This window comes from Poecilia formosa, unplaced genomic scaffold (genome assembly GCF_000485575.1).
Source record: "Poecilia formosa unplaced genomic scaffold, Poecilia_formosa-5.1.2 Scaffold214, whole genome shotgun sequence".
In the NCBI taxonomy this organism is placed as follows: domain Eukaryota; kingdom Metazoa; phylum Chordata; class Actinopteri; order Cyprinodontiformes; family Poeciliidae; genus Poecilia; species Poecilia formosa.
Genome location: NW_006800153.1, coordinates 1,058,103 through 1,072,679, shown reverse-complemented (window position 1 = coordinate 1,072,679; position 14,577 = coordinate 1,058,103). Strand labels below are relative to the sequence as shown.

General features: G+C 38.6%; 1 protein-coding gene and 1 long non-coding RNA gene across 4 annotated transcripts in view; one reads left to right on the top strand and one right to left on the bottom strand.

Annotated features, from left to right (window-relative positions):
* lrch4 (leucine-rich repeats and calponin homology (CH) domain containing 4) overlaps positions 1–14,577 on the top strand; it is a 75,214-nt gene that overhangs the window by 10,243 nt on the left and 50,394 nt on the right. The window lies entirely within an intron of this gene.
* Positions 1,748–3,835, bottom strand: LOC107838117 (uncharacterized). 2 transcript variants are annotated; one of them, XR_001664183.1, is made up of 4 exons: positions 3,430–3,835; positions 3,249–3,332; positions 2,886–3,123; positions 1,748–2,501 (listed from the first exon to the last, which is right to left on the bottom strand). It is a non-coding gene; the product is annotated as an uncharacterized LOC107838117 (long non-coding RNA). The 2 variants fall into 2 exon arrangements; XR_001664182.1 differs by lacking the exon at positions 3,430–3,835 and having other exon boundaries at positions 3,249–3,355.

Here is a 14,577-nt window from a genome sequence, read left to right as displayed (position 1 = left end):
TAATTTTTTTTATCCGATTACTCGATTAATCGTAAGAATAATCGATAGATTACTCGATTACTAAAATATTCGTTTACAACAGCCCTACTCTCAAGGGTTTGGGCCCTTCCTTTCACTTAAACCGGATAATATTGAAGGTGTTCTAACAGAAAGGCTTCACTGTATGAGGATTTATATTAGTTAATTATATTAACTGTGACAACTAATTTTTCCTTAAGTTATCGGCTATAAAGCAAGTGATGGCAAAGCGGGGCGTCATCACGACTTTACACTGGTGTCTTTACCTCCGCGGCAGAGGCTCCGCCGAACCCCTGGGGTTCGATCGAACCTAGGTTAAGAACCACTGTGCTAGGCTATTCGTATGCTAAGTAGGGTCGTTAACACCTCCCGCCCGTTGCCCCGCACTTCCACTCCCCCCTCCTGGGATTCCGCAATCGACAGAATTCGACTCCCGTGAGAGAAAATGCAAAACTGTCGATTGCTGTCGCTCACGAGCTGCGTTTGTGTCAGGATACAGGGTCAAAAATCCCACTTTTCGTCCTGTGAGAGGGACTAATGTTTGTCCCACCAATAAACTTGACTAATAACTTGCTGCAGAGGATCAATTACATTGCTGAGCCAATCAGAGCTGCGGAGGAGCACTAATTGAAGGAGTTTCACTCTCAGCATGGATTTGAACTTGTATCTTTTTTACCAAATTCTGTCTGCTCCTTAGTCGCATCTTTTCGGGGTTGATACTGCCTCTAGTGACGTGGGGGTGGTAACACAACTAATATAATTGCATTACTAAATCAGAATACCGCAAAGTCTTTATTATTTATTATTAATTTTTCATTCTATTAAGAATGTAGAGATAATTAAATGACCTAAATAATACCTTAATGTGGTTCCAGTTTGTCTCGATGGCCAACCTGTTGAAACTGTGGCAGATTTTAAATACCTTGGCTCGTTCCTGGACAGTCAGCTCAACTTTGCTGAAAACACTGGCTATATTTTGAAGAACTGTTCTCAGAGACCTTTTAAGAAGACTTAGTGATCTTGGGGTTGACCCAACTACTCTAGTTGGGTCACCCCTATGTCTTGAATTTGGGGGGGGAAAAACATTTTATTTATCACTACAGAAGGGTTCAGTAAATACGCATATGAAACTGGTGGGTTCGGTACCTCAAAAAAGGTTAAGAACCACTGGCCTAGCATATGCAAAGGCGCTTCAGTAGACCCACCTGGATTCTCAGTCATTGGATGAAAAACAATGACATCACAGTTCATCATTGACATGTTTGGTTGGTTGATGTGTGCCCANCACTGCAAGCACCTAATGTAAATGATATTTGTATTGGATCGGAAACAATCGAGCCGCTTTACCCCGAACGCGGAAGCTGAGGTGCAAAGAGCCCATTCTGTAGCTTTCGGTGTACTTCTAAATCTGCTCCTTAGTCGCATCTTTTCGGGGTTGATACTGCCTCTAGTGGCGTGGGGATGGTAACACAACTAATATAATTACATTACTAAATCAGAATACCGCAAAGTCTTTATTATTTATTATTAATTTTTCATTCTATTAAGAATGTAAAGATAATTAAATGACCTAAACAAGACCTTAAAGTGGTTCCAGTTTCTCTCGATGGCCAACCTGTTGAAACTGTGGCAGATTTTAAATACCTTGGCTCGTTCCTGGACAGTCAGCTCAACTTTGCTGAAAACACTGGCTATATTTTGAAGAACTGTTCTCAGAGACTCTACCTTCTAAGAAGACTTGGTGATCTTGGGGTTGACCCAACTAGACTCTAGTTGGGTCACCCCTATGTCTTGAATTTGGGGGGATTATTTACCACTACAGAAGGGTTCAGTAAATACGCATATGAAACTGGTGGGTTCGGTACCTCAAAAAAGGTTAAGAACCACTGGCCTAGCATATGCAAAGGCGCTTCAGTAGACCCACGTGGATTCTCAGTCATTGGATGAAAAACAGTGACATCACAGTTCATCATTGACATGTGATTGGTTGGTTGATGTGTGCCCATTGGACAGCACTTATGTCTTTATAAATAAACCCCGCCCCAATCATTAATATTTTTAACGCTGTATTTAAAAAAATCTATATAAAAAATAAATGCTGTACTAAAATATATTCATTTGATATTGCTTATATGCAACATGTTCATATATGAGGAACATAATTGAGGCACAGAATTTTTTTTCTTTCATTTGTTTTTTTGTTTTTTTTTACTGTTTGCACACAAAATAAGACATAAATGCTTGTCCATTTCTGGACTATCTGGCAGTGTTTTTTTTTTGCCCAAACATGATCCAACATTATGCTCCGTTCAGGACAGGCCCAACGTCTCTCCTGTAGCTTAGACCCGACGTCACTGAGATTCTGGTTGGGGGAACTTGGGGTCTCAACCTCACCACAGGCCATCCTGACACCCCCTCATAGCTGCCATCCTCCCAGAATGCCACCTCCTCTGCTGCCAGTACTCTCTGCCTTCCTCAATCAGCTGTTAATACAGAACAGACAATCATTATGAGCTACAGGCATCTTTTTGTCATTATGAAACTACAGNACAATCATTATGAGCTACAGGCATCTTTTTGTCATTATGAAACTACAGTGAAATTGTTTGGCAACTTCCAGCTTAGTATGCGCACATAAGACATTAAAAAAATAAATAAATAAATAAATTCTTACAAAAAATAAAAACTTTAATGAAAAAGAAGAAAACACTTGGAAACAATTGGAAGAAAAAAATAATTTTAAGCAGTTGGTAATAAATAGTAAAACATAATTCAACAAACTTTGAGGCAGATAATTTGCCTTGATGGATTTTAATAAATCACAGTACTTTAATCATTCAAGGAATTGTGACATCTCTAGATCTTACCTGCTTCTTTCTTGACCAACATCTGGATGACTGGCAGTAGGACCTTGATGCAGCTGGAAAACATTGTCAATACATAGCATAATTACATTATGTACATAAAAAATATTGAAGCATAAAATATCAACATTTAAAAATAGTAGATACTCACACACAGTTGCTTCTCTGTCCTCGTCATGGACAACAGGACGTTCCTGAAGATTCTGATTGACACAAATGTGACTCCCATTCTGTGGAGTGTCTGTGGAAATAAATGTAAAAGTAAAAAAAACATTGTAGCAAATATATCGCTTTCTCAAAAATACATAAGTAAATAAGTCAAAATTATTCTCAACCAGCCATTGTACAGTCGGAATAAATGCATACCGGCTTCATGGCTCCGTCCTTATATCCGTCCTCCGTCCGCCATGTTGTTGATCTCTACTGCTTACCACACTCTGCCTTACTATACTGCTTTATAACAAAATAAATAAAATAACCAGAAGATCAGTTTTACTTATAAATATGCGAGTGTTCACTATTGACTAAATGTGAAATCATAACTTACTGAATTTCATTTTGTCCTGGTGGACTCCGTAAGAGCGCCTCGACACCGTGGTCTGAGGCCTGGCTGTTGAGGCTTAGCCATTTTTCAGGTCTGAAAAAAATAAAAGATGCGAGTATTTTTAAGGGTTCAGAACATCACATGTAATAAAAAAATTACAGTACGAAATCTCACCCTACACTTGTTTTGGCATTATGAAAACGACAGACCGCTTTCTGTAAGAAACAAAGCAACTCGCCTCGCTGCACGTGCTCGCTATTCATAAAAGCTTTCTTACCGTGAGTTCGGCCTTGTTGGACCGCCGCGGTGTCATCTGTTGTTTTTCCGCCGGGACATTGCTGAATATCAAAACGATAATGAAAAAGTAACTCCGTGAAATAGTACTTTTTCCACCATTTCAAACAACGCACGGGCATTTTCGTTCATGTTGGGTTTAGCATTAGCACTCTTTAGCGCNCGGAGTACCCGGAGAAAACCCACGCATGCACAGGGAGAACATGCAAACTCCATGCAGAAAGACCGGGGCCGGGAATCGAACCCAGAACCTTCTTGCTGCACGGCAACAGCTCTACCAACTGCGCCACTGTGCAGCCCACATAAGACATTAAAACTAAAAAAAAAAACATTCATAAATTCTTACAAAAAATAAAAACTTTAATGAAAAACAAGGAAACAATTGGAAGAAAAAAAGAATTTTAAGTAGTTGGTAATAAATAGTAAAACATAATTCAACAAACTTTGAGGCATTGTGACATCTCTAGATCTTACCTGCTTCTTTCTTGAACATCTGGATGACTGGCAGTAGGACCTTGATGCAGCTGGAAAACACTGTCAATACATAGCATAATTACATTATGTACATAAACAATATTGAAGCATAAAATATCATCAACATTCTAAAATGGTAGATACTCACACACAGTTGCTTCTCTGTCCTCGTCATGGACATCAGGACGTTCCTGAAGATTCTGATTGACACAAATGTGACTCCCATTCTCTGGAGTGTCTGTGGAAATAAATGTAAAAGTAAAAAAAATATTGTAGCAAATATATCGCTTTCTCAAAAATACATAAGTAAATAAGTTAAAATTATTCTCAACCAGCCATTGTACAGTCGGAATAAACGCAGTGACTATACATAATACATACCGGCTTCATGGCACCGTCCTTATATCCGTCCTCCGTCCGCCATGTTGTCGATCTCTACTGCTTACCACACTCTGCCTTACTATACTACTTTATAACAAAATAAATAAAATAACCGGAAGATCAGTTTTCCTTATAAATATGCGAGTGTTCACTATTGACTAAATGTGAAATCATAACTTACTGAATTTCACTTCGTCCTGGTGGACTCCGTAAGAGCGCCTCGACACCGTGGTCTGAGGCCTGGCTGTTAAGGCTTAGCCATTTTTCAGGTCTGAAAAAAATAAAAGATGCGAGTATTTTTAAGGGCTCAGAACATCACATGTAATAAAAAAAATTACAGTACGAAATCTCACCCTACACTTGTTTTGGCATTATGAAAACGACAGACCGCTTTCTGTAAGAAACAAACAAAGCAACTCGCCTCGTTGCACGTGCTCGCTATTCATAAAAGCTTTCTTACCGTGAGTTCGGACTTGTTGGACCGCCGCGGTGTCATCTGCTGTTTTCCGCCGGGACATTGCTGAATATCAAAACGATACTGAAAAGTAACTCCGAAAAACTCTGAAAAGTACTTTTTCCACCATTTCAAACAACGCACGGGCATTTTCGTTCATGTTGGGTTTAGCATTAGCACTCTTTAGCGCTGGTGCAAATCTTCCTCTGGAGTTTAATGGCGGCTGCCTGACCAACTATGAAAGCGCATTACTGCCACCAACTGGACTGGAGTGTTAAATGAAAGTTGACAGAAAAAAATACATTCAGTTATTTTTTCAAAACTTACGTCACAGTAGATTTTATTTTTATTATAATTAATTGCTAAAATGTTTTTAAATGTGTAGATGTTTATTTACTCAATTCTAGTTTGAGCTGTCTCCTTTTTAGTTTATACAGAATATAATGATTAATCATCCGTGAGTTATATTTAGTGCTTACATAACAAAACTTTTTAAAAAAAGAATACAAATGTTTATACTCTCAAAAGGTATCGCATACTTTCAACCATTTTGTCCTCCAATTTAAACTCAAGAGTTAAGCAACTGAATACTGATAAATCATCTGTAGTTTAAGTCCTGTATTGTGATGTGGAATGGTGTCACTACCACTCCAATATAGCATGACTCTGGGTCCAATATAGCATGACTCTGGGTCTTTAAAGCAATCAGTGAACACTAACATTAGTTTGAATATTATTCACAAAAATACTTTATATACAATGAACCACTCTGGAACATGTTTTTTATTATTATTATTACTGATTAAGTTGTGCAATTCTTCGATTAAGTTGTGTGGGAGGAATGTGAAAGTAAGATCACGTTTAACAAAAGTCTATTGTATGTATTCATGCGTATTCTTCTTTTATATCATCAATTCAACCAAAACTAAGTTTTTCAGTGCTCCTAACACACATGTAAAATATCTTTTAATGGATAAGATTGTTTTAATATTTTTTCTCCAAACATACTTCTTCATGGCATACTTCTATAACTGAACAATACCTACAGACGTCTCAAAATGTGTTAAACTGTTTGGCCCATTGCACTGCAACACCAACATCTATTTACATCTCCATTTGAAGGAGTACATGTTCCAACATGGCTTTTTTGAGCCAGTATTCCAGAATGTTTAAGAACAAAGTCCAGATTAGGAGACAATTTCAGAAGAGTCAACAACAACTTAGTATGCCATGAACATCTGCCTGTGCCTGCATCTGCCTATAATGACCAAAATTTTACATGTGCAAATGATTGGAACTTTGTCATGATGACACAACTGATGCTTTATGTAAAGCTCAGTGTTTTCACGTTGGCAAAAACACTTCTCTTGGAAATGTGTACAGCGGTGGCTCTGTCTGCATTCCACCACACACTCTTGGATGAGCTTGACAGACATGCAGTGTTGACAATATATCATCAGATTTACCCTGAAAATTGTACTTTGATATGCCTAAGTTGAGCTAAGTGTATTCAGTGCTGGATGGTGAATGTCACATTAAATTTGTTCCATTTGTGTGACTTTGCAACATTAGAACATTTTCAGCATTAATGCCTGTTTTATACTTAAATCTCATTTTTTTCTCAATTAATAACACTGAGGGGTTTTGGCAAGGTCCTGGGTCTAGTAAACGGGTGAACAGAAGGTAAAATGGGTTAGCTACAACAGGAATGAGAGTCAAAAGGCTGGTGCTCATCAGTTGATTTGCATTTGCATGGCTCTCAGCAACTTCATTTAAATACGAAAACCTCTGCTAGGCACAAGGGGAGGGGGATGATAGGGGAACACGGACACACAGCGTTTTTGACCATTCTTGGCAGTGCCCTACAATTTTCCACTCTGACAAAAACCTCTTGCCGATGGCCCTCAATCTCCATGCGCACGGCAGAACTAGGTGTCAATAGCTGTCGAAAATCCCACTTTTCGTCCTGTAATAATTGCTTATTTCACTCTTTCCTAGCATGCTATAGAGCAGTAAAACTAACACTAAACAATTTGATCATTGTCTCCTTGTTAACATTTTGCTGCTAGCATTGTTTCTGTTTCCAGCTTCATACATCTGCTGTGCAGATGTTCTACAGCTCTGCCAGAAACTCAGCTTAGCAAACCTGCTAAGGGTAATGGACTTTGTTTGCATCTGTGGTCTGAAATCATAAACATGACGCTACACAGATGTAAACATCTGTGTAGCGTCATGTTTATGTATAGCTGTGCATGGATGTTGTTGCAGTGTGTGTGTGTTCCACCTCATGAGTCTAATTTCCTGTGTACTGCGGATGTGGGTTGTCTCTTGGTGAACCGTTGACTTCTGCTTTGCCTGCAGTCCTCTGTGCATCCTCACAGCTCTGCTTTTCTGGTCCATCTCCCACAAGCCTCCATGTTCCAGCATGTTTCTGCTGTCAGGATGCCTGACAAGATGAAAGTCTAAATATGTTTCCATGAGTTGGAGTAAACTCATACATTGCTAATACAGGTTAAGAAGTACTTTTTTTGTTTTTGAAGGTTCTTCTTGGTGGGTTTTGTTGGTTTGTTTGTCTTTTGTCTCTGTGTGAAAATTCCTGCTGGGTTCTCTCTCTCTCTCAGACCGGAGCAACTGACTCTAAGGAGGAGTCCCTTCTCAGACCCAGGGGTGGTAACCTGGGAAACATATTACAAGGCTTGAGGACATGTCTCATAGAGTGTGTTCAGACTGAGAACATTTCACAGTTTGCCATGGTCACTGTCACCTCAGCATTGTCACTTCTGAATGTGGAGGTGAATAACCACAGCTAGGTTAAAGACAACAAGACTGTCATGATTCCTTGAATGGTTTGAGTATCTTGATTATTACAATTCTTTGATGCAAATTATCTGCCATGAAGCTTTGTTAAATTATATTTTACTGTGTAGCGCACTATGTTCCAGCCAGGTGATTAATATGTTTTGCAATGCTCTCTCACTTTCACCTGTGAGTCATTGATGAATGTTAAGTGCTAGCAGCCCAATGTTCAAGTTCAGTCCAGAGCATCCGGAGGGGTTTCATTGATTGATGATAAAGTCTGGGTTTTTATAGTTTTTCAGGGGACCAATAGGAATCCTTAAAATGACTGACGCAAAGCATGGATACAACAACCCTTCTCCTGGAGCTGCTGCCTGGTGGCTGGTTCAGAGCACACGGTGGGGAACAGCTCAGTGGGTATAGGCATACAGCTGGAGTGGATAGACTTTAGCCTATGCTTAGTGCATCTTTACAGACGAACCAGACAAATCCATTTTCTACCTTCCCCGTTGCAACAATGGGTGATGGAGCTATGGCATTTCTACATACAGCTATGTACCATACAGTAATTTGTTAATAAAAAGTGAAAACAGAATGATTAGAGAGCTGGCCAGTCGGTTCCTTGGCTAGTTCCATCTGCATCCGTTTCTTTAGTTATTTTCAGTAAAAGAAAATGCTAACAGATCTCCAGATTAACTTCTGTTCAGTCTGAGCTCCTTCTTTGGTAGTGCAGCCATTTGAGAAAGCACCAGCTGAGGAAAATAAGCTCTTTATCAAGGTTATTTCAGTCATACACTGCTTTCCTGTTTAAAATGGAGAGTTAAGTTTGGATTATTTTGGAACTTGGGTACATTTATTAGTACAAGTCAAATAAATAATTTCCAAATGCTAGCACAAACATGTTTCTCTCGATGTCTTTCTTCACACAGTCACTGTTTATCATTAGAGAGTCTAAAACATTTCACCAGTCCAGAGAGACTGTGAGGCAGATGGGCTGAGCCATACAACAGAATTTTCAACCAGGACATCCCAGTTGCTAGATTTCTGTGCTGACTACTATGCCCTTCCTTAAAGGGCTGTCGTTCTACAGAACTTAGTTTATCCAAGCACCTTTGGGATGCTGGGGTAGTTTGTGTAAATTATATGGTGGACAGCTTGGTAAATAATAAAGCTTAAGACTCTGCCTGCCTTATGTATGCCAGCAGATCCATTAAGTCCTGCAGTGTTTGGTGAACAGACTGTTTACTTACTGATCGCAGTACTCTAAAGAGAAGGCTGTAGGTGTTTCTATGTTCAGATGCTTTCCTACTTGAGGTGTATAACATTTCCAGCCAAACCTACGCCCCCCAGCAAACAATAAACAAACAAGACATCGTTTTTTTAAAGAAGTTATTACATCTTATTTCTCAGGAATGTGAAGAGAACTTGTTAACTGTGACCAGAGGTTAAACCATTACAGCCTTCCAGTAAAAGTGCATCAAATAAGCTGTTTGTGTCCATTATTCTGTGTCCTTGTGGGGCCTGTTAAAATTTGACAGTGGTATCAAGTTATTAGTCAAGTTTACTGGTGGGATAAACATTAGTCCCACCTCTAATAATGGCTTACTTCACTCTTTCCTAGCATGCTATAGGGCAGCTTAAATGCTCAAAGCAGTTTTTCTTTAGATTTTTTACATGGCCCATCAAAACAAAAACGTACAACACAAGACCATCATGCAACTTTTGAATCTTTTAATCTTTTTTTGAATACCTTCCAGAATCATACAGGCACCAATCGGAAACTTGTGGTTAGGTCCGTCACAATAACAACTTTTGCTGAGCAATTAATTCTCAAAAATTATTGTGATAAATGACAATATTGTTTGAAGACCATTTTAAACTGATGTAATGGTAATGACATAATAATGCAAGCATATCCTGCCAAAAATAAAAACATTTTATTTTCAAAAGAACATTTAACACTGGAACTGATAAACAAAATAACCAAAACAACCACAAACAAAAATAAAATGGACTCTGTCTCCGTTAACAAAAATTGCACATTATAAGGCGCATAGAATAGACGCTACAGTAGAGGCTGGAGTTACGTTATGCATCCACTAGATGGAGCTGCACTAAAGGGAATGTCAACAAAACAATCCGACTTCGGTTGGCGAGGAGAGCCTTCCGCGACTGGGCTGGGGCGTGGCCGGACAATGGTCACCCTTCTCTGTTCGCGCACAGCTTGTTCGTGGAGAACGTGGTGCTAAATGACCTGCAGATGACCTGATTCTAGACGGTCAGTAGGTAGATAGGTCAGTCAAACTTTATTAATAGATTACAAACCAGCGTTCTGACAACTATCCGAGCATGCACCTCGCGTTTCTTCTTCTACGGGTGAAGATGAAGTCGGCGGCTGCTTACCGTAGTTGCTAGACTAGTTGTGGCTCAATATTGGTCCATATATAAGGCGCACCGGATTATAAGGCGCACTGTCGGCTTTTGGGGAAATTGAAGATTTTTAGGTGCGCCTTGTAGTGCGGAAAATACTATACATTCAACTAAAACAGTACAGATAATGAACTCTGTATACTATATTGCCCTTCAATAATCATTAGATTTAGATAGAGAAGATGGGCATATCTGGCTGCCTGATGCAATAGTTCAGTCCTTCCTTATGCTCAGGTGTTAAACTCTAGTCCTGGAGGGCCAGCAACTTTTAGATGTGCCTTTGCTGCACCACACCTGAATAGAATAATTAGGTCATTAGGAAGGCTCTGGTGAACTTAGCTACACAAGAAAGAGGTAATTAAGCTATTTCATTCCAGTGTTTTGTACCTGTGGCAATTCTTAAACTGCAGTACAGTGGCCCTTGAGGACTGGAGTTTGACACCCCTGCGTTAAGGCAATAAGGAAGGTAGGAGTTGGTGGAGAGCACCGGAATTGAGCCTTTTTTCATCCACTGTCATCAATAGAAAGAGAAAAAGGCAGGAAGAAACGATAAAGCCGATAAATTAAAATGAGATCGATAATTTTCATTTATCATGAGATTAATTGATTTATTGTTTATCGCGACATGCCTTCTTGTGGTTATTTTCCTATGTCTGGCTTTTGTAAAGCTCTTCCAGGTTATTTAAATGTTTAGCTCTAATGAAAGAATTCAATGTACACTGAAAAAAAATAACTCTTTGGATTAACATAAAAAAATCATGGAAAGGATTTCCACCTGATTGCTTTGTTTCAGCACTATGTAAATCTGTTACTCCAATTTAAAGCAAATGTGTTGGGTCAACTTAATTTATTAAGGTTAGTCCAATTTAAAGCAATTGTGATGGTTGAACTTAATTTATTAATGTTATTCCAATTTAAAGCAATTGTGTTGTTTCAACTTAATTTATTAATGTTATTCCAATTTAAAACAATTGTGTTGGTTCAACTTAATTTATTAATGTTATTCCAATTTAAAGCAATTGTGTTGGTTCAACTTAATTTATTAATGTTATTCCAATTTAAAGCAATTGTGTTGGTTCAACTTAATTTATTAAGGTTATTGCAATTTAATGAAAATGTGTTGGTTCAACTTAACTTTTGTGGTTGATTCAACTTATTTTCTTTAGTTGGACCCAATGTAATTTAATATAGCCAGACCAACTAATTTGCAATGTTTTGGACCAAATAATTGACTTTACTTGATTAAGATGAATGCAAATTTAGTTGAAACCAACTTATTTTACAGTGATACCTTCACACTACTTAATTAAGTTGATACAACCCATGAAAATTAAGTTAGCTCAACAAACATGCTTCATGCTGAAAGAAAGCTATGTAATTGTGTGGAAATCCTTTCCATGATTGAATTACATTAATTCAAAGATATATGTTTAAGTGCTACTACATTAAGTGTTTTAAGACCGCACTGGGTAACAGGGTAGAAAGAACACTCAACAATTAGAAAGGGTACAACAGAACTGTAACTTTTAAAGCTCATCTTAAAACCCATCTATTTTACTTGGCTTTCAACTCTAGCGGGATCTAGTTTTAAATTGTATGTTTTTGTTTTTGAACTGTAAGTTTTTATTTTATGTTTTTTTTATTGTTATGTTGTGTTTTGATGTACAGCACTTTGTATCAGCTGTGGTTGTTTTAAAGTGCTTTATATATGGTATGGTATTTTCAAAATTGTTATCCATTTTCTTTATCATGTGCAGTGCAGGCACTTTACTACAAAAGGTATAAACTCTTGGCAGATGGCAACCCATTTGAACATCCATTTAAGCTAGTTTCAATTAATAGTTTAAACAAAACCTTTAATGTCAGTGCTTAATTAGTAACAAGAAACTTCAAAATAGTTCAGCCTACCACAGGCACAGATTTTAAATTTACAAGATTCAATGTTTTATTTTAACAAAATTATATACTTAGCATAACATAACAGTCAATAACCCCACAGGAACCTGGATGAAGTCTGGCATGGCTTCTGAATCCTGTGGATAATTAGAAAAGTACAAATTAAAAAAAGAATGAGGTGAAAGTTTTGATTTTCTTGTGCACAACCTCTGACAAACAGAATTATAATACATACAAGAGACATTGTAGAACTCTCCTCCATCGTTGTCGAGGAAAACTGAGACATCCCAAGGTAGCAGTCCTTATGGCAACAACATCTTTGGTCTACAAGTAGGAAAAACAATAAAAGTAAGCACAAGCATATTCTGAAGAAACTAAATCACCATCCAGCTAACGTTCTGGGTGAGAGGCGGGGTACATCCTGGACAGGTCGCCAGACTGTCGCAGGGCAACACATAGACAAACAACCATGCACACACTCTCACACCTAGGGACAATTTAGAGAGGCCAATTACCGTATTTTCCGCACTATAAGGCGCACCTAAAAACCTTCAATTTCCTCAAAAGCCGACAGTGCGCCTTATAATCCGGTGCGCCTTTATATGGACCAATATTGAGCTACAACAGGTCTAGCAACTACGGTAAACAGCCGCTGACTTCATTTTTGCCCGTAGAAGAAGAAGCGCGCGGTGCATGCTGGAATAGTTTTCAGAATGCTGGTTTGTTAAAAAGTTTGACTGACCTATCTACCTTCCGACCATCTAGAATCAGGTCGTCTGCAGGTCATTTAGCACCACGTTCTCCACGAACATGCTGTGCGCGAACGGAGAAGGGTGGCCATCATCCGGCCACGCCCCAGCCCAGTCGCGGAAGGCTCTCCTCCCCGACCAGAGTTGGACTGTTTTGTTGAAATTCCGTTTAGTGGAGCTCCATCTAGTGGATGTATAACGTAACTCCAGCCTCTACTATAGCGTCTATTCTATGTGCCTTACAATGCGGTACGCCTTACATATGAAAAACGTTTTAAAATAGGTCAGTCATTGAAGGTGCGCTTTATAATCCGGTGCGCCTTATAGTGCGGAAGATACGGTAACCTGACAGTCATGTTTTTGGACTGTGGGAGGAAACCTGAGAACTCACCATGCACAGGGAGAACATGCAAACTCCATGCAGAAAGACCCCGAGCCAAACTAAATCACATTTTTTCAAAATAAGTGGCCTAGAATAATTGTTCACCCTTGTTTATTGTCTGACTAAGACAGGTTAAAATGTTGATGGTTGTACAATTAAAGGAGCAACTGTAATTTTCCAACCTGCTACCAAAACACAACTGGTTTTGTCGAGCATGAAGTTTATTGTACAGGTGTGAAGAAGACTCATGTGCATGTGTGCACATAAACAAAATCACGACAGAATGCTCACCTTTTTGTCAAACTGGACCAGAATCTTGGGAAATGCATTGTCAATGACTCCTCTTCAGCCTTGAATGCAACACGAGACATCCCACTTTCTACTCTGGCAAACTCTGCAAAAACAGTAACAATCAGACCTGGCTCTGGAGAAATTTTGCTGATAGACCTGTCGATCAGACTGATATATTAGCAATGTTTAAGTCCACAAACATTCTAGAAGCTTCCCGCTTTACTGCGCATGCACACTGCTAAGATGACGCATTCACTCCAGTAACAAAAATATTCAAATCCACTTTACTCAAAATAATTTAGTATTGTACCCTTCTCAGGACAAACATGTAAATTACTCACATTACTTAAGTAATGTGAGTAAACTGTTGACTAAGCAGTTTAGTGAGACTTAAGTAAAGCATACAAATATAATTTAAGAACAGGTATTGCCTTTTAGAGTGGAAGTTCCTAGATTTGCACAAACATCTGTAGTTTAATGTAATCTCGCTAGCAACTTGCGTGATCTCCTGATCTCGCAAAACCCTCTTCGGCTGGAGATCACTCTGACTAAATTGAATCACGTTGTCTCAACTTGAATTCATTTTATTAATGAATTCAAGTTGAATTCATTAATAAAATGAATTCAACTTTTCTGACATAAAATTTATGTCAGAAACATAAATTTTATGTTTCTGACATGATTTTATCACGTTTGCCTTTGAAACAAAATTATTTTGTTAAAACATGTTTTTTTTGTAAATGCAGTGACCACCTCAATTCAGTTTTTTGGCACAAGCATGGAACAAGCAGAAAATTGAGCAAATGGTAGAGAGGCTGATTAATTTCCAGCTAACCTTCACTTTATGTGTTGTTAGCATATGTTAGCCACTGACTTGAGTATATAAATTACATAGAAACATGACCAAACATAGCAAAATTGTGCATATATATGGATGACATATCGTTGGATGACATCAAGCTGTACGCCAAGAGCGAGCGAGACATCGACTCACTGATCCACAC